General features: G+C 42.4%; 1 protein-coding gene across 2 annotated transcripts in view; it reads left to right on the top strand.

Annotated features, from left to right (window-relative positions):
- Positions 1-26593, top strand: part of OLFM2 (olfactomedin 2) — a 514357-nt gene that overhangs the window by 365822 nt on the left and 121942 nt on the right. The window lies entirely within an intron of this gene.

The following is a 26593-nucleotide window of genomic DNA, read 5'->3' as shown; positions in this document are numbered from 1 at the left end:
ATTCATGTCACAGTGGTTGTTGCGGTGGGATGAGGTCGTTGGAGTTGGTAAAGTTGGTGTTGGGAGCGGATTTATATGAATAATTCCCTCCCAGATGGAATTAATGTATTGGGGATTTGGCACTTAACAGGGCTCTGGACGAGCTGGTGGTTACACATTTTGGGCCACTTATTGTGGTATGGTGCCCTCGAGCTTAGGGTTCACGGCTCAGGGTAAAATAAGGATACCTTGTAATTTGGTGGTATGTGCCAGATCTAGTAGCTTCATAAATTTTGGTTATTTACAGTCATATGAAAAAGTTTGGGCACCCCTATTAATGTTAACCTTTTTTCTTTATAACAATTTGGGTTTTTGCAACAGCTATTTCAGTTTCATATATCTAATAACTGATGGACTGAGTAATATTTCTGGATTGAAATGAGGTTTATTGTACTAACAGAAAATGTGCAATCCGCATTTAATCAAAATTTGACCGGTGCAAAAGTATGGGCACCTCAACGTAAAAGTGACATTAATGTTTTGTAGATCCTCCTTTTGCAAAAATAACATCCTCTAGTCGCTTCCTGTAGCTTTTAGTGAGTTCCTGGATCCTGGATGAAGGTATATTTGACCATTTCTGTTTACAAAACAATTCCAGTTCAGTTAAGTTTGATGGTCGCCGAGCATGGACAGCCGCTTCACATCATCCCACAGATGTTCAATGATATTCAGGTCTGGGGACTCGGATGGCCATTCCAGAACATTGTAATTGTTCCTCTGCATGAATGCCTGAGTAGATTTGGAGCGGTGTTTTGGATCATTGTCTTGCTGAAATATCCATCCCCTGCATAACTTCAACTTCGTCACTGATTCTTGCACATTATTGTCAAGAATCTGCTGATACTGAGTTGAATCCATGCGACCCTCAACTTTAACAAGATTCCCGGTGCCGGCATTGGCCACACAGCCCCAAAGCATGACGGAACCTCCACCAAATTTTACTGTGGGTAGCAAGTGCTTTTCTTGGAATGCCGTGTTTTTTTGCCTCCTTGCATAACGCCATTTTTGTATGACCAAACAACTCAATGTTTGTTTCATCAGTCCACAGGACCTTCTTCTAAAATGTAACTGGCTTGTCCAAATGTGCTTTTGCATACCTCAAGCGACTCTGTTTGTGGCGTGCTTGCAGAAACGGATTCTTTCACATCACTCTCCCATACAGCTTCTCCTTGTGCAACGTGCGCTGTATTGTTGACTAATGCACATTGACACCATCTGCAGGAAGATGATGCTGCAGGTCTTTGGAGGTGGTCTGTTGTCCTTGACTGTTCTCACCATTCTTCTTCTCTGCCTTTCTGATATTTTTCTTGGCCTGCCACTTCTGGGCTTAACAAGAACTGTACCTGTGTTCTTCCATTTCCTTACTATGTTCCTCACAGTGGAAACTGACAGTTTAAATCTCTGAGACAACTTTTTGTATCCTTCCCTTGAACAACTATGTTGAATAATCTTTGTTTTCAGATCATTTGAGAGTTGTTTTGAGGAGCCCATGATTCCACTCTTCATAGGAGATTCAAATAGGAGAACAACTTGCAAGTGGCCACCTTAAATACCTTTTCTCATGATTGGATACACCTGCCTATGAAGTTCAAAGCTCCATGAGGTTACAAAACCAATTTAGTGCTTTAGTAAGTCAGTAAAAAGTAGTTAGGAGTGTTCAAATCTAGAAATTGATAAGGGTGCCCATACTTTTGCACTGGTCAAATTATGTTTAAATGTGGATTGCACATTTTCTGTTAGTACAATAAACCTCATTTCAATCCTGAAATATTACTCAGTCCATCAGTTATTAGATATATGAAACTGAAATAGCTGTTGCAAAATCCCAAATTGTTATAAAGAAAAAAGGTTAACATTAATATAGGGGTGCCCAAACTTTTTCATATGACTGTATATTTTTATAGTTAATTTAGGTTAATAAAATGGCTGCTATGGCCAAATTTATGCAAAGAAGGTGTAATATGGTTATTTATATAGTATAAGTGGCGAAGGGGGGTTATGGGTGAGAAAACATAAAAGGAAAAGGTATGGAATGGAGGAAATTTGGCCATAAACTGTCATGTTTTTTGCACTAAAACCCTAATTCCCTTCCCTTAGGAAAGCCCATTATTGTTTGATCAGTGGTGGTCCAGCCATGGCAGATTTTCTATACTTTGCACTGCAGTTCAAACCATCATCTAATGATTAATGAGGGTCTCAAAGGACAGATGTTCACTGATCAAATTCTGATGATGGAGAAAGTTAAACATTGGCTAAGGTTTTGGCCCAAAAAAATTTACTTGACCTTCAAACATCATATATTTTTGGAAATATACTTTATTTTTGTCCACATTTTCCACCCATCTCCCATCTAATTCCATTCCACTTAGCCACTTGAAGCTTTCATTGAATTATCTTTCATCAGACAGGTACATTATAAAATCCTCTGAAGGAAGAATCTGAGCTCCTGATTGACCAAGGAAGCTCCCGAACATGAATCTACTTTGCATGTAATCACGTAATGTTATCGCGCTTTGATCAGCGGAGCCGCATTAGTGGATCTTACACATTACTTTTAAATTACAACATATCTATTGACAGATACCAGTTTTCTTCCTTGTCTTGTCTTCTAGTTAGCGGCGATTTTTCCATATGAGCTGTCATAGTCTCATCACCAGTCTAGCATGAAAGACGGTTGAAACAGATGATTCCAAGACCCTGTTCCAAGAGACATTTCTGCTGTTTGTTGAGCCGTTCCTTCCCCCTCATGTATTAATTAGTTATATTATTTTCTATCATACACTGTCGTTGGTCGTTTTATCTTTCTACTTAATTTATTTTTTCCATGGCGCTAAAGAATGTGTGCGAGTGATGTTTTGGACAAAAGCGTGGGGAGTGGGAAAAAGAAGTGTTCCAAAATGGCACCTTGCCGAATGGGTCTGGATATTATCCCTGTTTGAGTGCCTCGGTGTCTCTGTAGCATTCACAGTACTAAACATGAGGGTTGTTACGAAGATAATTTTATAACTTGAGGGTTGTAATTATGTAATGCCAGTTTTGTATCAAAAAACACAATTCTGACTTGTTTTTTTGGGAATTGTTGTTACGAAGTACATTTTCTGGTAAAATTGACCTCATAATAAGATTCTCCACAGGGGTACGGTTACAGCGATACCAAAAAAACTCCAGTTTTTTTTAGAATTTTAGTGGTGAAAAAATAAATCAAAATTTTGCAAAAAAATTGGGGGTTGTGTCGGCATTTTCCAAGACCCATAACGTTTTCATTTTTCAGCCAATGCAGCCGTGTGATGGCTTCTTTTTTGTGGGGTGAGTCATTGTTTTTATTGATACCATGTTAGAGTATATGATGTTTTGATTGCTTGTTACAGCATTTTTTTACTGCAATCAAAAACTTAATTTTGGCATTCTTGTTTTTTTTTTGTTTGCAGTGTTTGGGTTAATTGGGTTAATTGCTGTCATATGATGTTCGGTTCCAAACTCAGTAGGTGCTATGGCAGCATCAGACTCTGTTCACACTGCTTAGTCTGACAAGCAACCTGATGTCTCCTAGTTGTTCAGCCAAAGCTGGGCGTCGGCTGTTTCATGTGCTCTGTTCCTCAGTTGTGCAGGAGTTAATTCCTACTAACCTGGGGATCTCTGCTAGGAGCTCAGGTTGCTAATTACCAATCTCAGCCATCTCCTTCCTATACAAGATCTTGGAACCTGCTATTCAGTGCTGATAATAGTTCACCAAAATAGAAATATTTTCTTAAAACATTCAGTTTAAGCGAACCTGTCACCTACTCACTCACTTGATGGTCTGATACATTCTGGTCCGATGGGCATCACTGGTCTAGGGTTCATCACCTCCTCTATCCTTGCGATTGCCATCCTCCTTCTTGCCTCATGTGAATGACACATCCTAAGTCATCCACACAGTGTCTTCCATTGCACTCCTGTGCACTTTGTCTGCCCTGATGATCTCTTCGCTTTAAAGAAGTTGTCCACTACTTTTACATTAATGGCTTATCCTTAGGATAGGTCATCAATGTCTGATCAGCTGGGGTCCGACACCCAGGATCCTCGCTGATCAGATATTCTCGGTGCCGCCAATGGCAGCAGGTAGCTGGAAATACTCAGATCTGTAGCTGTCCTGCCAACTGATAGTGGCTACAACCAAATACTGCATATCAACCTCCCATTCATATCTATAGGAGGTGGATGTGCAGTCAGTGACGGCCGCAATTAGAAGATGGAGCAGCTGCGGGACTAAGCATTTCTGGTCTCTGGCATCGCTGATCAGCAGTGTGGATGGTGTCAGATCCCAGCAGATCAGATATTGATGGTCTATCCTTAGTATAGATTATTAATGTCTGACCGGCTGGGGTCCGACAACGGACATACCCTCCGATCATCTGTTCTCGGTGCTGTTGGTGGCAGCAGGTTGCTGGGAATAGTCAGTTCCAGAATTTCTCTGTCAATTGATAGCGGCTGTGGCTGGGTACTGCACATCTGCCTCCCATTCAAATCAGTATGAAGCGGATGTGCAGTACCTGGCCTCAGCCGCTATCAATTGATGGAGCAGCCTCGGAACTGAGCATTTCTGACTGTCTCATGCTGCTGCCAGCATCGAGAAAAGCTGATCGGTGGGGGTCCGAGGTGTTGGACTCCGGACGATCAGACATTGATAGGCCATCAATGTAAAAGTAGTGGACTACCTCTTTAAGGCCCATCTTTCGGAGATGCAACACAACACGGGAAGGTGAAATCATCATGCCCTGTCTGGTGAGGTCCCAATAGACATATTATGTGATGTCTGTATCGTAGGACTTTTTTCCAACTCCTGGACTACAGAGTAAACCATTAAATAATCCCTACACTTTTAATAAATAATTCAAATGTAGAGCAATCAATGACCATAATTGCTCAGTATAGTGGTGGTCAATGCAATTTGGGTGCTTAATGCACTCAATCTTTAAACTGCGTTGTACGGACTAATTGCAACAATAAAGCCATTGACTGATGTTTGGTAGGGGACGTGTACACGCTCCAGGTGTGTCTAGACGATAGCTGAGATCACAGACTCAATAACATTGTTACAGCTGCGTAGGACATATCTGAAAATATGCAGGAGAAACGAAAAGACCTATTCTTATTGAACTAGCTAAAGTGGTTTTCAGCCCTCACTGGAACGCCGAACTCCCATTCACCAGGTTCCCGTTGCTTATTGATTTTGTCTTTTTTTAATTATTTCCCTTATGTTTGCCTTCCGGTTAAAAAGTAATTTTCTGCAAACAAATCTGAGATTGTTTCTTATGTCAAAAAAGGTTAAGAATGGGAAAGAATAAATATGAAACCCGCCATTCTACGTCTGAGGCAATAATGTTCCGAACTAGGAGAAAGAACAAAAAAGATTGCACTTCTGTGGGTATAATGGAACTATTACAGCAAGTCCTCAAACCCCGAAGAGCAATAGATTATTCTAAAAGGTTTATTTGATGGTTTGATTAGTACGCACAGGCTGACATCTTCTAAGGAGTCATTAAAGAAGACACCAAAGTCTTGGATCTAGCCTTAAGACCATCTAAGAGTTTTAAAATTTACACAACACATGTGCTTTATTCTGTTGTGACCTGAATATTTTTACTAAATAGGGACACCTGATGTTTTTTAAAAAAATGTTTGAATTGTAAATTTTTGGGCCTTAAGCAACATTAAAAGTTAAAGCACGTGGCTGAAGGCAACATTTCCGAAACTGGGTTCTTTCGTTAGGGACTTCCAGAAGAATAGTAAGGACTCTCCCATGAACACAAGGCATGAAATATTTCCAGGAGTTCCTCTTTAGGAATGTCTACATGGAATTTGGTTGAAAATGACAGTCTTATCCCAGACGTTCCTTTGTAGGAATGTCTTCATGCAAATAGGTTTAAAATGACTGTCTTATTCCTGAGGATTCTCTGTAGAAATGTCTACATGGAAATTGGTTAGAAATGATTATCTTATCCCAGAAGTTCCTCTGTAGGAATGTCTACATGGAAATTGGTTCAAAATTATTGTCTTAAGTGGGCTTTACGTGCAACGACATCGCTAATGAGATGTCGTTGGGGTCACGGAATTCGTGACGCACATCCGGCCTCGTTAGCGATGTTGTTGTGTGTGAAACGCACGAACGACCATTTACGATCAAAATTACTCACCTAATTGTTGATCGTTGACCGGTTGTTCTAATCCCAATTATTGTTGCTGTTGCAGGACGCAGGTTGTTCGTCATTCCTGCGGCAGCACACAACGCTATGTGTGACACCGCAGGAACAAGGAACATCGCCGTATCTGCGGCCGCCCACAATGAGCAAGGAAGGAGGTGGGTGGGATGTTCGGCCCGCTCATCTCCGCCCCTCCACTTCTACTGGGCGGCTGCATAGTGACGCCGCTTTGACGCCAAAGGAACCGCCCCCTTAGAAAGGACTCGAGGCAGTTCGACGGCCACAGCGACGTCGCTAGGCAGGTAAGTATGTGTGACGGGTGTTAGTGATCTTGTGCACCACAGGCAGCGATTTGCCCTTGACGCACAACCGACGGGGGCGGGTGCTTTCATCGCTGTGTGTAAAGCCCGCTTAAGGGTCTATATAAGCAATAGCTGGTGAAACGTTGTCAATGCTCCCCCATGATGAGCAGAGTTCATTCACACCACCCAATAACGATGCAGATTTCAAATATAAACAGGTGGTATCAGCTGATATATTCATATTGAAAGTATGTGTCATAATGTATAAAAGGTGCTGTTTCTACTTCCAGGACTTCATCCTGTCAGAGAGAAATGACATCATCCGCTCCCCAGTTTTCACTTTAGAAAGTAAGAGACCATGCATGCAAGTGGCATCCTCTATTATAGTTTAGGAAATTTACTGAATGTGTCCTACTTTTCCCATATAACTACAATAATGAAACGCACACAGATGCATAGGCAGGCCCCTCTTACCTTTATCTACTTTTTACCAGACTGCAACCCTTGGATCAGAAAACCACCATTCTCTAATATATTGGCATTCAAGAGATGGACATGCAGTGTACCATTAGTACTTACCCTTCCTGACTTCTGCACTAGCCACCTTCATTACCTTCTCTTCTCTCCTCTTGTGTTTTTCTCTTCTCTCCTCTCCTTTACTCTCCTTCTGTCCTCTATTTTTCACTACTCTTGTCTCCTTTTCTCTTCTCTACTCTCCAGTTCTTCTGTCTCTTTTCCTCTTCTCTTTTTTTCTCTTTTCACCTCTCCTGCTCTTCCTTTTTTTTAGTTTCCTCCCCTCTCTGCTCCTCTCTTCCCTTCTCTCCTCTCATCTCATCTCTTCTTTATCTTCTTCTCTTCTATCTTCTCTTCTTTTCTACTGTCTTCCTCTTTCATATCCTCTTGTCTCCTCTTCCCTCTCCTCTGCTCTGTTCTTATGCTCTCCCCTCTCCTCTTATTTCCTTCCTTTTCTTCACCACTTCACTCATCTCTTCCCTTCTCTTCTCTCTGCTTCATAATACATATGAGAAGCCACCAAACATATACAAGCATGATTGTGGCCCAATGGTTGGGGGCCACGTAGAATGTCATTCCAGTCCACAGGTTGTAAATAGCGATGGGTGAGCACTGAAATGCTCGGGTGTTTGGTACTCGAGTCAAGCAGGTCAGATGCTCTGAAAGTGCTCAACTCAAGTAATGAGTATAATGGAAGTCAATGATTGGGCACTTTGGCTCTCTGCCCGCATACAGCCAGCCATAAACAGAGCATTTCCGGGGGGAGGGACGGCCGGGTTTTCTTTTTTCCTTTGACGCACTACATCCAAAAATGTTGTGTTTACCGCAGTGAGAGGCATTCAGAGTCTGCAAATGGCTCTCACTGGGATGCCTCCTGAGATCATGCAGTGAAGCGAGCCTGTGCTTTGTGGTCATTGTTTCACTGACGAAACATCTGAGCACCCAAGATACTTGGCCAAACACCTCGAATACCGGAACACCTACAATACTAGGTCGATCACCTTGAATACCTGAGCACCCCAATGCTCAATTGAGTTCCGAACAGTGGTGAGCACGCTCGCTCAACATCAGTTGTAAACCTTGATCTACAGATAATTTAATTGAGGTAGCCTACTAATTTATATATATATATATATATATATATATATATATATATATATATATTTATTTATATATATATATATATATATATATATATATATATATATATCTATCTATCTATAAATTATATTTGGGCTAGTTTAGGACCGTGAGGAAGGCGGACAAGGCTAACCATACTCTGCTAACCATATTTTGTAGTTCCTGAGCCTTGTGAGTCGTGTTTACTTTTATGGATATCACAAATAAAGAAGAAGTTTTATTACAGCACCGGTGTTTCCAAGTCTTTGCTGGATTTTCTTTATAGCCATATATACAGTACAGACCAAAATTGTGGACACACTTTCTAATCTCTAGAACAATTGTTAAGAAGAGACTTTGTGCAGCAGCCCTTCATGGTAAAATAGCTGCTAGGAAACCACTGCCAAGGACAGGCAACAAGCAGAAGAGACTTATTTGGGCTAAAGAACACAAGGAATGGACATTAGACCAGTGGAAATCTGTGCTTTGGTCTGATGAGTCCAAATTTGAGATCTTTGGATCCAACCACCATGTCTTTGTAGAAAAGGTGAACGGATGGACTCTACATGGCTGGTTCCCACCGTGAAACATGGAGGAGGAGGTGTGATGGTGTGGGACTGCTTTGCTGGTGACACTCTTGGGGATTTATTCAAAATTGAAGGCATACAGAACCAGCATGCCTACCACAGCATCTTGCAGCGGCGTGCTATTCCAATCGGATTGCATTTAGTTGGACAATCATTTATTTTTCAACAGGACAATGACCCCAAACACACCTCCAGGCTGTGTAAGGGCTATTTGACTAAGAAGGAGAGTGATGGGGTGCTACGCCAGATGACCTGGTCTCCACAGTCACCAGACCTGAACCCAATCGAGAAGGTTTGTGGTGAGCTGGACTGCAGAGTGAAGGCAAAAGGGCCAACAAGTGCTAAGCATCTCTGGGAACTCCTTCAAGACTGTTGGGAAACCATTTCCGGTGACTACCTCTTGAAGCTCATCAAGAGAATTCCAAGAGTGTGCAAAGCAGTAATCAAAGCAAAAGGTGGCTACTTTGAAGAACCTAGAATATAAGACATATTTTCAGCTGTTTCACCCTTTTGTTAAGTATTTTATTCCACATGTTTTAATTCATAGTTTTGATGCCTTCAATGTGAATCTACAATTTTTAGAGTCCTGAAAATAAAGAAAACTTTTTGAATGAGAAGTGTGTGTCCAAACTTTTGGTCTATACTATATATATATATACTATTTTTTGTAACTATGATCCGATGGACCACAAATATCCAAGAAATATGAGCGGATGTACTGCTAGTTGAGATAGAACATAAATTAAGCAATGTTATTAACTATGCAATTTTGTGTTGGTTTTAGGCTTCTTTTCCTAGACAGTCTTTTTGTCGATTTAAATTTCAAAACTGATGGTGATCACCAACACTACCACATGTCAAGCATTACTAGTCTAGAAGGATAGTGGTCTTTTCTCGGAGCTCGTGACCTTAGTCCTATGTTTCCAAAGCTTACATTAAGAGTATGGATTTTTGAGAACATGTTTTTCTTTGCTGCCATTTCACTAAGACTTTTGTTGTTAAGCTCATAATGAGCTTCTCGTGCTCATGACATATGTTTCCCATCAGTGGGGTTTTGATAGAGTCATACAATCCTCTGGAGAGCATCGTACAATGTCTACAGTACGGCAGAAATAAAATAATCAGTAATAAATAGACTCAGAAGCCCATGATGGGTGACAAAAATCCAGTAGAGCATTCTAAATCCAATCTTTCTGCACGTCGGAAAGTCATTCACAATTTATCTATCTTTGTGTTCCTTTAAAATAGTTTCATTTGCTTTATTTTCATCTTGTCAAACGCCCCGTGACAGCAAAGTCAAAAAAATTGTCTTCTCTTTCTCCCCATAACTGTTTGCGTCTTCTGAGCTGTTCTGCTCTGTGCTTCAAATCGTGGCATTTTATTACTATTATCGATCTGTAGAATTTTTCTTTTTTATCGTTTAGATTCCAAGTACAAATGTATCCTGAAGTACAATGCATAGTGTTTACTGACGAAATGGTGACAATCTGAGCTGGATGACTCCTAGGTACTCCTGACTCCTCCTCAAACTTTGCCAAAAGATTACACTTTATACTTGACAGTCTACTGGAAACCTGTTGTGTAACTAGCGCTATGCTTTTAGGCTTGAAGTCTGTTACACATATCTATTCGATCCACTAGGTCTCTAACAGATTTGCCTTTGGGTAACCCAGTGTCATAAATCAGTTTAGACTCTGCTGTGGCAGAGTTGTATTTGTCACCTAGTCCTGCGGTCGGTGTATTCTGGGGCTCGGCCGGTGGTTGAAGTGTATCCTGTGGTGCCTCATTCCCGAGATCACGCCGCTTTATCAGGATGTCTCCACCATCGGTGTGGTGCCAGTTATAGCCCTGCTCTGCAGCATGCGCACCTAGTCCCTTTAAGTCTTCTTGATCCTGCACAATACCATGTCTGACCTTCCTGACCTCGGTCCTCCCCGTTTTGTCCGACCTCCCTGAGTCCGGTCCCCTCCGCTTTTTGTCTTATCTTCTGGTCTTCCTCTCCTGCTCCTTGTTTCTTGTTCCATTCCTGTGCCCCCCCTCCTTCGGCTTATTCTCCAGGTTTCCGATCTCCGGCTCGCTCCTGACACTGATTCTGCCTACTCCCTTTTACTGCATGACTTCCCGGCCCTGACTCTACTTCTATGACTTCTCTTAGTAATCTATCTGTGATTACTCCTGTGATACTTTGTGGTTCCATAATCCTGTTACTCAGTCCAGTGTTCCGGCTACCCCTAGTTGTGACCTCACACCCAGGAAACAGAGTCTGCACCCTTACCACCCCCAAGGGGTGTGAACTTTTTCACTGAAAATCCTCTGGTCACCACCCCAAGGAGTTGCTTCCATTAGCACATAGATGAAATAGTTTATCTGTATTTGTGTCTTAAAGACGCAGATACAGATAAATGGACATGCGCCTCTCCCCCTTCCCCCTCCGAAAACACAGCAAATTTAATCGACTGTCTAACGTAGGGGAGGAGGATGTAAAAAAATGTTTGTTTTTTTTGCTGCCCGGAAGTGCCACCTCCGGCAGCGCGCCGCCCCAGGCACCGGACCACGAATGCCTAATGGTAAATACCACTAGAGGGTAACCCCTCTTTGATGTTCATGGGCTCTTTTGGGCTTATGTAAAGTAGTTTGTTAATGAGACAGCCAGTATAATTTTCAATATTTTATCAGCATAAGTCCAGGGTCACACCACATACAAATCCGACAAGCGATATCCAATGTTTTTATTGGATAGAGCTCGGATCAATGTTATTCAATATAGAAATAATGTTAGCTCACCGTTCCACCCTTGTAGATCAGCTCCTGATCAGCACCGATAAGCCCTGGTTCATATTTTGTGTCCAAATGCATTAGAAGAAATCCGGCGATGTGAAGGAAGCTCGTGTCAAGAACATAAAAAAAGCTTGCTTTAATGAATCCAGAGTTAAAACACAAGCAGGAAGAGCATCAAAAATTACAAAAAGTGGCAGGGGGCACCCCTGACATCTGACGTATTTCAGATTATGCCTCAGTCATGGTTCCGTGACTAAGGCATAAGCTGAAACACGTTGGTTTTCTTGGGTGTTCCCTGCCACTTTTTGTAATTTTTGAACTTCTGAATGATTGTGTTTTTACTCTTCATTCATGAAAGCAAGCTTCTTTAAGTTCTTGACAGGAGCTTCCTTCACATCGCCGGATTTCTTTCTTCTCCTGCAATCTTATTTAATGGTCCAGTCTTGATGACCGCTTTTTTCATGGACAGAATATGTGGAGCCCCTGAATCTTCAGTCGCCACAGGGTATTGCATCTGTTTTAAGGTGCAATACTCATCCCTGGTAAGGAGGAGGTTAACCACTGGTTTTCACTTACACAACACACACAGCTCAGGTGCTTTCCCGTGGGAACTGGGCTAAAGGTGGTCACCATAGCAACGGGTTTTTCCCAGCCACCAGTGAGTCATCAGAAAGGTGGGGGCAACACAGGGGAAGTGAGAGAACACACAGTTTTTACCTTAGAATAGTCTGAGACTCAGAAAAACACGGTCGCTATGGAGAGTGCTTGATAGCTTCACAGTTAGGAGCGGGCAGACTGGAAGGAGCAGGGGACGACAGTGGAGAAGCTGGCTTCCCGGTAGCTCCTGTGGGACAAAGGAGAAACACGGTTGCCAAGGGAAGAGCTCCATTGCTCCCTTGGAACCGGCGCAGTAAAGGAAGCAGAGCCCTAGGGTGGAACATACTCTATGTTGAACCACCAGAATCTGCCAGACAGGGGGATTCCACGTCCCTCTGGCCACCACAAGATCCCGAAGCACAGTGGCACATAGGGTCCGTAGTCGTGATTACAGTCAGGCCCCACAGAGGATCCGCGCCACCTGCACACGGGACAAGAACTTTAACACTAAACAGGGGTCCTCAAGTACTTCAGGTCACCGGGATCCACACTAAAAAGTGCAAGAAGGAAGGGCCCACAGACTACCATATCGGTTCTGACCTTTGACTTTCCCGGGATCGGCTAGAGTCCATCGCAGCGGAGACCGGTGCCTCTGGGCAGCCCAAGAACTGTGAATAAAAGACCTGGAACCACAACTTCTGTGTCACTCCTTCATTGCCGGTGCCGGCGCCCCGCGCTTCGGTGTCATCAGCCACTGCTACACTCTCGTCATCCTCTCTGGGGCCTAGCTTTAGCTGCAGGAAGATGACCTATTCTAGCTGCATCACCACTTGCTGCAGAGGACAGCGATCGCAGCAGCGGCTAATCCCAGGCCGCATATCATCCATCCCCTTTTGATGCACACCTCATGCCACGAAGCCTTGCAGGGCCACCCGTGACATCCCAGACCCGACATCACCAGCCCGGCGAAGAGTGTTTCAACCCCTACCCCGTTGTTGCTATAAATGTATTAGTGAAAGAAATCACATGATGCTGCATTTTCACTCAGAAATTTATGGTTGGGGGAAACCATCGGACTGCCCTCGGATGACATCAGAGTGCACTCCAATTTACGCGGACTCACAGAATGGAGAAGTTGGAGAAAGTTTGTTTCCATCTTCTACTCACTATGCTGACACTCGGATCAAACTCTGGTCAGACTGTAATTTCAATAATCATCCCTATTTTCTCAGATGAGAAAATCTATGGCTTTCTGACCCTGACATAACAAAGATTAATGTAAACTTGGCATTCATTCATTTTATAGGTATTTTTATACATTGTTTTCGGAATGGATAAAAAATAGCTGCATTTAGACAAAGTTGGCCATCCATCTTCTACATGTTTTATTCCTCTGGCATTTTATGTAATGGAGATTAGAGATAAATGACTCTATAATCCTATTGATTCCCAAAGCAACAACAATTAGAAATATGAATTTGAAATTAGACAATCAATTATATGATGTCACCAATTAATGTCCGGAAGACAAAATGTTTCAATTCTTCTGGTCATTTGACGTCATATATTTTCTTGTGTTACATGTGCTTGTGCTAACATTCAAGATCTCCACCTTACAGTATCTATTGTGAAACCCAAATCCAACTATTCAAGGAACACTGTCTTAATAAAGTATATAGATATGAACACTATGGGGTATTTTGCATGTTGCGACTTCGCTACTGCGATATCGTCGGGGTCAAATCGAAAGTGACGCACATCCGGCGCCAGTAATGACGTCGCAACGTGTAAAGCCTAGATGCACCGATAAACGATCGCAAAAGCATCGAAAATCTGTGATCTGTGTAGTGTCGGTCATTTCCATAATTTTGCTGCAGCGACAGGTACGATGTTGTTCCTCGTTCCTGCGGCAGCACACATCGCTGTGTTTGAAGCCGCAGGAGCGAGGAACATCTCCTTACCTGCGTCCCTCCTGCAATGAGGAAAGAAGGAGGTGCGAGGGATGTTTACGTCCCGCTCATCTCCGCCCCTCCGCTTCTATTGGCCGCCTGCCGTGTGACGTTGCTGTGATGCCGCACGACATGCCCCCTTAGGAAGGAGGCGAGTCGCCGGCAGAGCGACGTCACTAGGCAGGTAAGTCCGTGTGAAGCTGCCGTAGCGATAATGTTCGCTACGGCAGCTATCACAAGAGATCGCATCTGCGACGGGGGCGAGGACTATCGCGCTCGGCATCGCTACAATCGGCTAGCGATGTCGCAGTGTGCAAAGTACCCATATGAGTGCTCTGACTTTGCAATATGCTCTCTGAGTAGATTTTTGGGAAGCACATCAACTTTTACAAATGTTAAAGTGGCTGTCCACTGCTCGGACAACCCCTTCTGATTCCATATGTTCCCCCAGGTACTATAAAAAAGCCTATACTCACCTCCATGGCTGGTCCAACTTTGTCGAGGCTCGCGTTCCCAGGGCTTGCATAACGTCATGATGTCACGAGAGCCCTGCGTCCAATCAGAACTGGCTTCTGTCTCCCCGCCTTCAGACAAAATTAGTTAATCAGCAGGAAGTGAGCACTACTGCTGCAGCACACTTCACGTTGATTACTTGTTTGGTTTGAAGGCGGGGAGAAAGAGGACGGCGCTGATTTGATGTGGAGCTCGCGCATCATCACATGAGCCCCGGGGACATGAGCTGTGGCACCACTGGAACGGCATCAATAAGGAAGGTGAGTATAAGCTTTTTTTTACCTGGGTAAACATGTAAAATTATGAAGGGTAGTAGTGGAGAATCCCTTTAAGACCTCAAAACTCTCACAAAAAATTGGCCAGGGTCTTCAAACAAACATCTTGATAACCTTGATGCAGAGACCAGCTATGGTTCTCAAAGACTCGCATTATGGATTGTATTAGTACAGAGAGTACTATGTAGGAGTGCATTCAGTTCTTGATTGAATAAACCTAACTGATAATACACCAGATAACCCTTTTAAGGCTTTCTCACACATTGCATTTTTGTGGCATCATTTACGTAAATTTTCACAGAATTAACAGTAAACTTAATGAGGTTTCAAAAATCTGACTCAACCATTGTGTTTTTCTTTTCTTGATATTTTTGATGTGCTGCTTTTTTTCAATGAAAATTTATTTTTATTGCAGCGCTTCCCCATTGAGATCTACATGAATTAGCAGAAAAAAATGCACCAAAATTGCTTAATAAAAACATAAACAAGTTCTGTTGCGCTTTTCTGGCCACAACCTGCATTTTTCATGCAGAAACTTATGAAAAAAAGCTAAATTAAGGCCCTGTGCGCACACTGCCTTTTTTGCCGCAGATTTGCCGCGGTTTTCGTTGCAGAAAAGGTGCGTTTTTTGTTTATAATTCGTTCTGCAGTCCTTCTCCAGCAAAATCTATGAGAAATCCAAAATGCTGCGGTTTTTTTCCCTACAGGTTTTGCTGCAGAATTTCTGCAGCAAAAAGAAGCAGCATGTCACTTCTTTTCCGCAGGTACCTGTGGTTTTGCCTTAGGTAATGGTTAAAAACCGCAGGGACCAACACGCGGAAAAACCGTGGCAAAACCGCAGAAAAATCTCAACAATCCGCGGATTTCGGGTGCGGTTTTTGGTGTGTTTTTTGCCGCGTGTGCAGAATTCTGCCAGAGGCTGCGGATTTTACTTAAAGGAGTTGTCCAACATAAACTCTAAAAATTTTTGGAAGCTAATCTGTGCTGTATTATCATATAAATCACCCCTAACTTTTGTTCCTCTTGAGTTATCCCATTATTCTTCAGCTCTTTGTTTACCTGCAGCTCAAACATACAAGTCATACAGTTTATAGGGGACAAATCTGGTGACAAGTTCCCTTTAAACAACCGCCATTGCTGTTGACAAATGCAATGAAAACAGGATGGCTTTATCGTGATTTATTCAATACGTTTTGGAGAATATAGTCCCCTTCTTCAGGAAAATCAAAAAGTTTTGAGTCATACCTACAGTATGTGATTTTCCTGAAGAAGGTTACTGTGTTCTCCAAAATAATGAATAAATCACGATTAACCCACATTTGTCAATGGCTGCGCAGTTGTTTAACCCCCTCATCTGCCACCTCTTTCATCCTGCCTTTTGGGGACTGTGGCAGCCATCTTTTCTACATGCGATTGTGGTGGTTGTGACCTCTCACAATCTATCTAGATGAGCGATTTCACGGATTCACCTTTATCCTATTATCAAGGGAAAGACCCTATATGCGCCATTTTCATTTTCCAGTTATTACTTTACAAATCTTTAACCCTTTAGGACTCAAAATTTTTAAGCCATTGACTGAACAGCACAGAATATTGAGAATGCTGTTGTAATATCCAGAACGGTGCACATTACAAGGCATTAAGTTGTGTCATACACCACGTCGTCCTGCTTAAGAACGGTCACACATCTTCGGTAAGAAAGCCGTTAGTGCAGGATGAAAAGCTTTAGGCATACAGTGACTTTATATTAACAGTAATTATTATTATTATTACTATGCATTTCTTTCACAACTTGCATTACTGCCTCTGCGAATTAGCAACATGCCATTAAGAGCGGCCTTGTACTTCTAGTGCTATAATAAAAGCTATGCCAAGAAGAGTCGGATTTGCATTCGTTGACTCGGAGGTCATCTTTTTATGTTTTATTCATCTCCCACACTACAGTCAAAGATCTGAATGGTTTTCAACCTTTCTCCTCGCACATCATCACAAAAATATACTTGGGAACATTTCAGCCACAATTAAACCTGTAATTATAGGACTGTAATATGCATATTGGTAATTAAAAATATATAACGGAATCATTAGAGGCAATGAAGTGTAAAATTAGTAGAGTGCTACCCCGTCATACCCGCTGCGCTAGACCCAGATAAAGTCTGCTTTCTGTAAATCCGGTATCTACACTCCTCAACATTGAAATTGCAACACCAAGGGAAAAAAAGTTGGGGATTTATCGAAATTACAGGATGGACAGACATGTTACTGATAGCCAAATGATGAAAACATGAAAATAAAATTTCAAAACATCTCGATTTATTCAGTATTGAGTATCAAATACCAGGCATGGAAATCACTACACTCACATTCTTGGGCCCGTAATGGTACGTCCTAACCTATACAGTCATATGAAAAAGTTTGGGCACCCCTATTAATGTTAACCTTTTTTCTTTATAACAATTTGTTTTTTTGCAGCAGCTATTTCAGTTTCATATATCTAATAACTGATGGACTCAGTAATATTTCTGGATTGAAATGAGGTTTATTGTACTAACAGAAAATGTGCAATCCGCATTTAAACAAAATTTGACCGGTGCAAAAATATGGGCACCTCAACATAAAAGTGACATTAATATTTTGTAGATCCTCCTTTTGCAAAAATCACAGCCTCTAGTCGCTTCCTGTAGCTTTTAATGAGTTCCTGGATCCTGGATGAAGGTATATTTGACCATTCTTGTTTACAAAACAATTCCAGTTCAGTTAAGTTTGATGGTCACCGAGCATGGACAGCACGCTTCAAATCATCCCACAGATTTTCTATGATATTCAGGTCTGGGGACTGGGATGGCCATTCCAGAACATTGTAATTGTTTCTCTGCATGAATGCATGAGTAGATTTGGAGCGGTGTTTTGGATCATTGTCTTGCTGAAATATCCATCCCTGCGTAACTTCAACTTCGTCACTGATTCTTGCACATTATTGTCAAGAATCTGCTGATACTGAGTTGAATCCATGCGACCCTCAACTTTAACAAGATTCCCAGTGTCGGCATTGGCCCCACAGCCCCAAAGCATCATGGAACCTCCACCACATTTTACTGTGGGTAGCAAGTGCTTTTCTTGGAATGCCGTGTTTTTTTGCCTCCATGCATAACGCCTTTTTGTATGACCAAATAACTCAAACTTTGTTTCATCAGTCCACAGGACCTTCTTCCAAAATGTAACTGGCTTGTCCAAATGTGCTTTTGCATATCTCAGGCGACTCTGTTTGTGGCGTGCTTGCAGAAACGGCTTCTTTCGCATCACTCTCCCATACAGCTTCTCCTCGTGCAAAGTGCGCTGTATTGTTGACCGATGCACATTGACACCATCTGCAGCAAGATGCTGCTGCAGGTCTTTGGAGGTGGTCTGTGGATTGTCCTTGACTGTTCTCACCATTCTTCTTCTCTGCCTTTCTGATATTTTTCTTGGCCTGCCACTTCTGGGCTTAACAAGAACTGTACCTGTGTTCTTCCATTTCCTTACTATGTTCCTCACAGGGGAAACTGACAGTTTAAATCTCTGAGACAACTTTTTGTATCCTTCCCCTGAACAACTATGTTGAATAATCTTTGTTTTCAGATCATTTGAGAGTTGTTTTGAGGAGCCCATGATGCCACTCTTCATAGGAGATTCAAATAGGAGAACAACTTGCAAGTGGCCACCTTAAATACCTTTTCTCATGATTGGATTCACCTGCCTATGAAGTTCAAAGCTCAATGAGGTTACAAAACCAATTTAGTGCTATAGTAAGTCAGTAAAAAGTAGTTAGGAGTCTTCAAATCAAGAAATTGATAAGGGTGCCCATACTTTTGCACCGCTCAAATTTTGTTTAAATGCGGATTGCACATTTTCTGTTAGTACAATAAACCTCATTTCAATCCAGAAATATTACTGAGTCCATCAGTTATTAGATATATGAAACTGAAATAGCTGTTGCAAAAACCCAAATTGTTATAAAGAAAAAAGGTTAACATTAATAGGGGTGCCCAAACTTTTTCATATGACTGTATAGGTATAATCACCGGTGGCTGCTGCTGGTGATCCGTGCACATGTCAGTTGATTTGAACAGCTGACATATGTGCCTCCCAGGAACGAGTGGATCTGTGATCCTCCCACACTTGTTAACCCTTTAAAACACGATGTCAAAATGTGACATCGCAATTTAAATCCCCGCCGTGGTAAATCTTCACTTACCCTGCCCCATCGACAGCGCTGTAACGTGACCACTGTGAGACGATGATTGTCATGGTAACATAGGGTCATGTGATGACTCCTGTAGCAATCATGATTCACTTCCTGTTTCACTGAATGCTGATTGTAACAAGAGGTGAGTATTTCTGGTGATCTCTGCTGTGTAGCTGTGATCAACAGAAATGAATGAGCGATAAGACTGCTGATCCTTATAGTCCCCTAGGGGGACTAGTAAAATTAAAAAAAATTATATTAAAAGTTGCAAAAAATTAAAAAAAAATAAATAAATAAAATTCAAATCACCCCCCATTCGCCCCATTGAAAATTAAAGGGATAAAAAAAATACAAAAGATACACCCATGATATCGCCACATTCAGAAATGCCCAATCTATCAACATATAAAAACAATTAATAAAGTATTGTGCCCTTTGGAAGGATTCCAAATCTTTGCCAAGAGACAATTATAAAAGCATCTTACTTCCTTAAAATGAACAGTGTGATGCCCTGGCCTATCAGGTCGACACAGGGTATTCTGCAATTTGCCCTTCTGTGCAATATCCACCTCCTCCTTGGTTAAGGGTCCCTAACCATTGGTGTTGCCAAGAACAAGCTAATCAAAATCCTAGGAACACTGCACCAAACCCACCAGACAAACCAGTGGACAACCTGAGTGGAATAGGGTCGCCCACTATGGGGTTTGGTTAAGGGGGGGTCGGTAGTGTCAGGAGACAATCAGTTGAGCAGTGACTCTCAAGAGGAGAGGTCACAGGTGCAGTGTAGTGTTGGAGATGAAAGAGAGAGGAGGTGAGGAGCTGGGCTCCTTGGAACTACTAGGTGGCAGATGTTGGTCTGGGCCTGGTAGGAGCTGGACCCCAGTCGCAGGGGGATCGTGACAATGGGCACGGACTGTCGAGGAGGACAGCCGGCAGCCTTGTGCCATTACCGGGTAGGGGCAGGGCATGACTGGGTACGTGGATCCTAGGTCAGGGAGTAGCTTCAGACGTCCTGACAATTTACCCATCGAGGATGGAGCCTTCAAGATCCGATCTCCACTCGTTCCAAAATCAGGGTAGTAGCGCAACGAGGGGGATAGGACTTTCCAAACATACGGTCCAGAAAATCCCAAGCGTGAACCCTGAGAGCAAGCTCCTCCAGTTAGCCATACTGGGGAGCAGGACCCGATTAGTTTCACACTAAAGGGACCAACTAGAAGACAAGGTGCCAAGGCAAAGGTCACAGACTAACAGGCAACACCAACGGGCACGGGATCCAGGCGTGCTCCCTTCAGGCAGCAGCGATGTCCAGAACTTTGGTTTACTACAGTTGTCAGTGTTATTGGACTGAGTGAGTACGCAAGTGACCCTTACCATGCCTTTCATCATCACCGAGTCACGGGGCATCCCCCCTACCCGTGGACTGGTTAAACACCTAGCTGCCCACACCATCGCCACCGGGTACTCCCAACCGCAGCGGTGGTACTCCACCTTACCACGCACCACGGGTGGTGTCACAAACTTTCCCCACCATACCCTGTACATAACCCCCCTTTGTTTGAGGAGCCGCACGACCCCCGGTCCGGAGCCCTCTCCAGCCACCCCGGATCCAAGCAGCCCGGCTGGTGATGTGGGGGCGGCACAACAGTCTTTTGCCTGCTTTGATCAGAACTCGTTTGATTGATCACCGCGTGATATTGAATATTGTATCTTGATTCACTACCAGCCATGGAAGCACCTTTACGCCACGCCGGCTACTCACAGTAGCCTAAGTAACATGCATCCTGATGTTCCGTGTTGAAAAATGGCTATAGGAGTTTATCGCAGAATTGCCCATGCTACTGGTTTAATGACCAAAAAAATGTTACTGTACCTGGAATGAAGATTAGAGGATTCTGGCTATCAATATTATGACACCACACACCATAATCATGGAAGAAGGGCTAGTGTGGAATTCCCTTGTGGAGGCTTCTTCATTTTATTGCCCGCGTGGTCTTGTCAGATTTGAAGAATGGCGCTCAGTGATCCATTATGTAACACAAATTAAATTGAATGCCATACACTAAGCCTAAGGCTTCAAAAAGTGTCTACACAAATGTGCTGATGGTGTTTGAAAGCTGTCTGGCTTTGATCAAGACATTATCCTACCGGTGCTCCATTAACCTAAAGCTACCACTCTTAAAGACTATCATGGTACAGAAGGCAATGAAGGCTTGACTAAAGGTTTGTCTTCTTTAGCGATGAGCCCTACTTTTGTTTTGAATGCAATCATAGCCATAAGTTGGTCTCGAGACCAAGTGGCCAATACCATGAAGGTACCTTCATGAGGGAATGTGAGAGTGTCCAACAATGCTAGTCTCATGTTTCTCATGCTACTGTGAGCAGCCTGTGTGGTCTAAGCATGCTACCATAGCCTGCAGCATCCCCAGACTTGTCTCTCATTTAGCACATCTGGGATGTTGTGGGTTGGCAATTAAAAAGAAAGTTTTTTGCAGTGGATCTTGGAGATTTTCAAGTGCGTTCAACATGGCAGAACATTCCTTAGTCAACTATTAATAGCCTCATTGATAGAACCCAAAACTGTAAGTTTGGGTATTTCTGCGTATCAAGCTCATCCTTGATGTTGAATAAACTGAAATGTTTTAAAAACGTTGACTTACTTTTCTGATCATTTCTATATCATAAACACGTCTACCAATCTGATGACTTCCAAATTTCTATGATTTTTCCTTCTTGGTGTGGCAATTTCAGTGTTGAGGAGTGTAAATCCATAGATTATACCATTGAACAAAAAAGATTTTGAAAGCAAGAAATTAAATTGTACAGAAGGAGCAATTGTACCTGACCCTGATGGCTGATGGGGTTAAAACGTTCCTCTGCAACACAGAAAGATGATAGAGTTGGTCAAACAGATTAGTATGGCCTTGGTCCAACTGGCACATTAGTAGTTCGCAGCTGCCAGGCCATAGGCATGCCAGCCTTCTCCAGTAACATCTGTCACAGGCTCAAAATGGCTACCTCATTCATACTTGGCACAAGTCATTCTGTTTGGCAGAATCCAGAGAAACCTTGACACCCCTTAACCCCTATACAGAGATCTGGATTTACAATGTGGTCCAGTTGATTGCTACCTATAGATGGACTGATGTTCACAGCTGTGAACCAGAGGTAGGAATGGCTGCTAAGCAGGGTCTAAGCTAGGGGGTCACGTAAAGGACAGTATCAATATCTGTAAGAGTAGTCAGGAGGCCAGGTCAAAATCAAGAGGGCAGCAAGGTACAAAATCATATGGAAGGAGAAGCGTCAAATAAGGAGCCGAGGTCAAACAGGAAAACACCAAAACTTAGTAAGAGAACAAAACTAGACTTATTCAGGGAAGCACAAGCTATATCTGGCAGTTTCCAGCAGTAATATGGAAGCTTTGGTAGAGTGTGTTGCCTTCTAATAGGCTGAAGCCAGAAGCTGACAACTTCAGCTCGACACCACACAAACCCATTCTGTCAGACTGAAAAGTACTGCAGGTCCCAGGCACTCTTACCTTAGTGGACGGACAGAGCCTGTGCTGTCCAGAGCTTCTGGTTCTAATAAGTCCTCTATCCCCAGCACTGCCCACAGAGTGAATACGGCAATGCCTGACAACAGAAGCAGACATTGCAGGAGCAGGGTCTGGTGGAGATGTTACTGTACCCCCTTTTACGAGGGACTTCCAGATCCTAAGAGCCTGATTTATTGGGCAGCAGAAAATGAAACTCCCTGATCAGGTTTTTGGTGTTGATATTACTTGCCGGAACTCAGAATCTCTCTGCTCTACCATAACCCCTCCAATGCACCAGATATTGCACAGCTCTTTTCACCATACGAGAATCTAGAATTCTGGGCACCTCATACTCCAACTTGACTTTAACTAAAACAGGGTGAGGAGGATTTCTGACCGGGTGAATTAGGGAAAGATATTGCTTGAGGGACTTATGAAGCACGTTAGGTATACTAAAAGATGGAGAAAGTTTCAGATGAAAACCTGCATGTTAATGACCTCAATTATCTCATAAGGACCAATAAATCTGGAAACCAGCTTGGCAGAAGATATCTTAAGCTTGATATTTTTCAAGGACAACTATACCTTGTCCCCAACTACAAAGCTTGGGCCCCTAGAATGTCTCTTATTAGCAGCTAAGGTCTGACCACTCTGTGCCCTCTTCAAGTTCTCTCAGACTTAAAACCAGATTACTTTTAATTTATTCAAAGATATTTCAAATTCTGGGGTATCACCACCATGGTTGAAACGGAAACAAAACAAAGGTGCAATACAAGATTACATAAAAGTGGAGTAGTTTCAATTGATTTTTGATATTGTAGTAAATTCAGCTAGCGGCAGATGTTCCACCCAGTGAGACTGATGATCAGAGACATAGCTTGAGTCTTTGATTAGTACATTCTGTTTGACCATTGGTCTTTGAGTGGTAGGCAGAAGAAAAAGATAACTCAATATTGATAATTTTACACAATGCCCTCCAATTTGGAAATGAACTGAGTTTCCCAGTGAGAAACTATATTTTCTGGAATACCATGTAATGGCACAATGTGATTAATGAACAACTTAGGGTTTCAGAGTTAAGGCCACTTCACACATAACGAGATCGCTAACGACATCGTTGCTACATCACAGTTTCTGTGACGAAACAACGACTTCACCAGCGAACTCGTTATGTTTGACACGTACCAACGATCCGCCCCCTGCTGTGAGATCGTTGGTCGCTGCTGAATGTCCTGGCCATTTTTGGCTCATTGGAGTCCTTCTGGGCATGATGGATCTGTATGTTTGACACCTACCAACAATCTCACTAATGACCTAGATGAGAACTTAAAATTGTGACACGTAGGCGTGTAGTTGCGTCACCTTTTCCGTGCCCTCTCTGCACCGATTGGTTGGCGCTGAGAACAGTACTGCATTCTGATTGGGTATCGATTCATGCTTTGTTCCTTTTTGACATGCTAAAATTGCAATATGCTATTGCTATTATATTGCTATTATAGCATGTTAGTATTTATTATGCTAGATAATAAAAGTGCAGATGCAGCTTCGATCCGAAAAGCAAGCAAGCAACCGGGAACAAAGTACGAATGAATCCGGATGGAGTCGCAGGTTCTATCCTCAAAGCAAGGCTTAAAAATGTTACAAACGATGAAGCGATACAAAGTTGCCTTCTAGGCCGGCCGCCTAAGGGGTGTGGAAAAGGCGACGCATATGCACGCCTATGTGACTCACAGCATCAAACACTACGCCCCTATTCGAGGTCGGAATCGTTACATAGCAGCTGTGTGACAGGGTCCCAATGACCAACAAGATCGTTATACAGGTCGCTGAATCGTTACTAAAGTCGTTGGGAAAATGACTGTGTGACATCTCACCAACAATCTCACCAACGATTTAACAACGATCTGGAAACTGTGACTTAGTAATGATCTTGTTAACGATATCGTTATGTGTGACTGGACCTTTACACAATCCAGACAGAGGAAAAAAATGACACTGTTTCCTGAACCTGTCCACCTCCACCCCGATACAGGTATTCCCTTCTGAGGGTTGGCGGTCAGTAATGAAGTCCATCTACTAATCAGAATAAGTGCTTTGGATGCCCATGGACTACCAATTTGGCTGGTAGACCGGAGCTCAGAAAATCTATTTGAACCCCAGAATGAGCAGGAATTAATCTAAGTGTGACTTCTTACAATATCTTTTCCTATCGGGAAATCATCATTTTCAATATTGTCCTTTTTTAAAACATCTTGTTACAAAAAATTGGAACAGGGCAACTGATAATGTCATTTGGTGGGAAAATATGGAGTCAAGTGGGTGGTTTGGTATGGTGAAGTCTGTCCTACTAAGTAGAAGTGCCCACCGAACTCCTCAAATGCCTCATGGGCTTGAATAAAAAAAAAATAATTATAAGTTACAATTAATATTTACCTCTAAAATCTTCCCAGGTTTCCTGCTCTATAACATGGTGACAAAATATAGGCCAACAATTCCTATGTGAAAAATTGGCTTTAAATTATCCTCAACTTAGAATAATAGGAAAGTGAAGAACGACGTAATTAAACTTCTTGGACCAAATTGGGTTTCTTATTTTTAATTTTGCAGTCAATTCAGCAAGGAGACATTAGGAATTGGCTAAAAGATAGGAAAAAAAATAGTAGTCACAAATGGTATATTCTCTAAATGGGCAATAGTCACAAGTGGGGACCGCAGGAATTTTTACTGGGAACAGTAGGAACAGCAAGGATCTGTACTGGGAGCAGTGGGGACCTCAGGGATCTTTGCTAAGACGAATTCTTTTTAATCTCTTTATTAATGACCTTGTGGATGGGATTGATAGTAAACTGCAAGTCTTTGCTGATTACACCAAACTATGTAGGATATTAAAAACTGACCTTGATAGTACAATATTATAAAAAGATCTGGATAAGATATCGGAATGGGCAGATACTTGGCAAATGAGATTTAATGTTGATAAATGTAAAGTAATGCACCTAGGACAGAGTAATCCTATAGCTGCGTAAACATTAAATGGAAATAAACTCGGGACTACAGAACAGGAGAAGGACTTGGGTATTCTCATTACAAATAAGCTGTGCAGCAGCACTCAATGTCAGACAGCAGCTGCTAAAGCAAACAAGATTTCAGGGTGTACAAAAAGAGAGATTAGAACCTGTGATTCCAACGTATTGTTACCCCTCTATAAATCACTTGTAAGGCCACATCTAGAATATGGGATTTAGTTTTGGGCTCCACATTTTAAAAAGGACATTCAGAAGTTAGAGTCAGTTCAAAGGCGGCAACTAGATTATTACAAGGAATGGAGGCCGCGCGTATGATGACAGGTTGGAAACAGACGTCTCAGAGGAGATCTCATTTATATGTATAAATACATGTGTGATCAATATAAAGGACTGGCACATGACTTATTCCTTCCAAAGACAATACTAAGGACCAGGGCGCACTCACTGCGAGTGGAAGAAAAGAGATTTCGGCAGCTAAATAGGAAAGGGTTCTTTACAGTTAGAGCAGTCAGACTGTGGAATGCCGACCACAGGAGGTAGTAATGGTAGACAAGATAACAGCTTTTAAAAAAGGGCTGGATGATTTCCTCAATGCACACAACATTGTTGGTTATAAATGACTTAATGACAAAATGTAGAATTGGTGGAGGAAGAGTGAACTAGATGGACCGAGGTCTTTTTTCAACCTATGTAACATTTGACAGTCCAGTTGCTAGGGTGTTGTGCACTGCCTAACAACCATAGACTTCTCAATGATGGTTGATATGCAGCATGGCCCTAGCAACCTGTCTGGTTTAAGACCTGTGTGTGTCTAGGTGTTTCTAATTGTATATGTATTATTATGATTGAGTTCGATCTAAACAGACATTGTGGTGACTGCTACATTACTGCCTTTCAAGTGTGGTTTTCTAATGGTGCTCAAGTGTATATTCTTATGTTTTGATGGCCTATGT

The sequence above is a fragment of the Anomaloglossus baeobatrachus genome, chromosome 4 (genome assembly GCF_048569485.1).
Source record: "Anomaloglossus baeobatrachus isolate aAnoBae1 chromosome 4, aAnoBae1.hap1, whole genome shotgun sequence".
NCBI classification, from domain to species: Eukaryota; Metazoa; Chordata; class Amphibia; order Anura; family Aromobatidae; genus Anomaloglossus; species Anomaloglossus baeobatrachus.
This window is presented reverse-complemented; position numbering and strand designations above follow the sequence as displayed.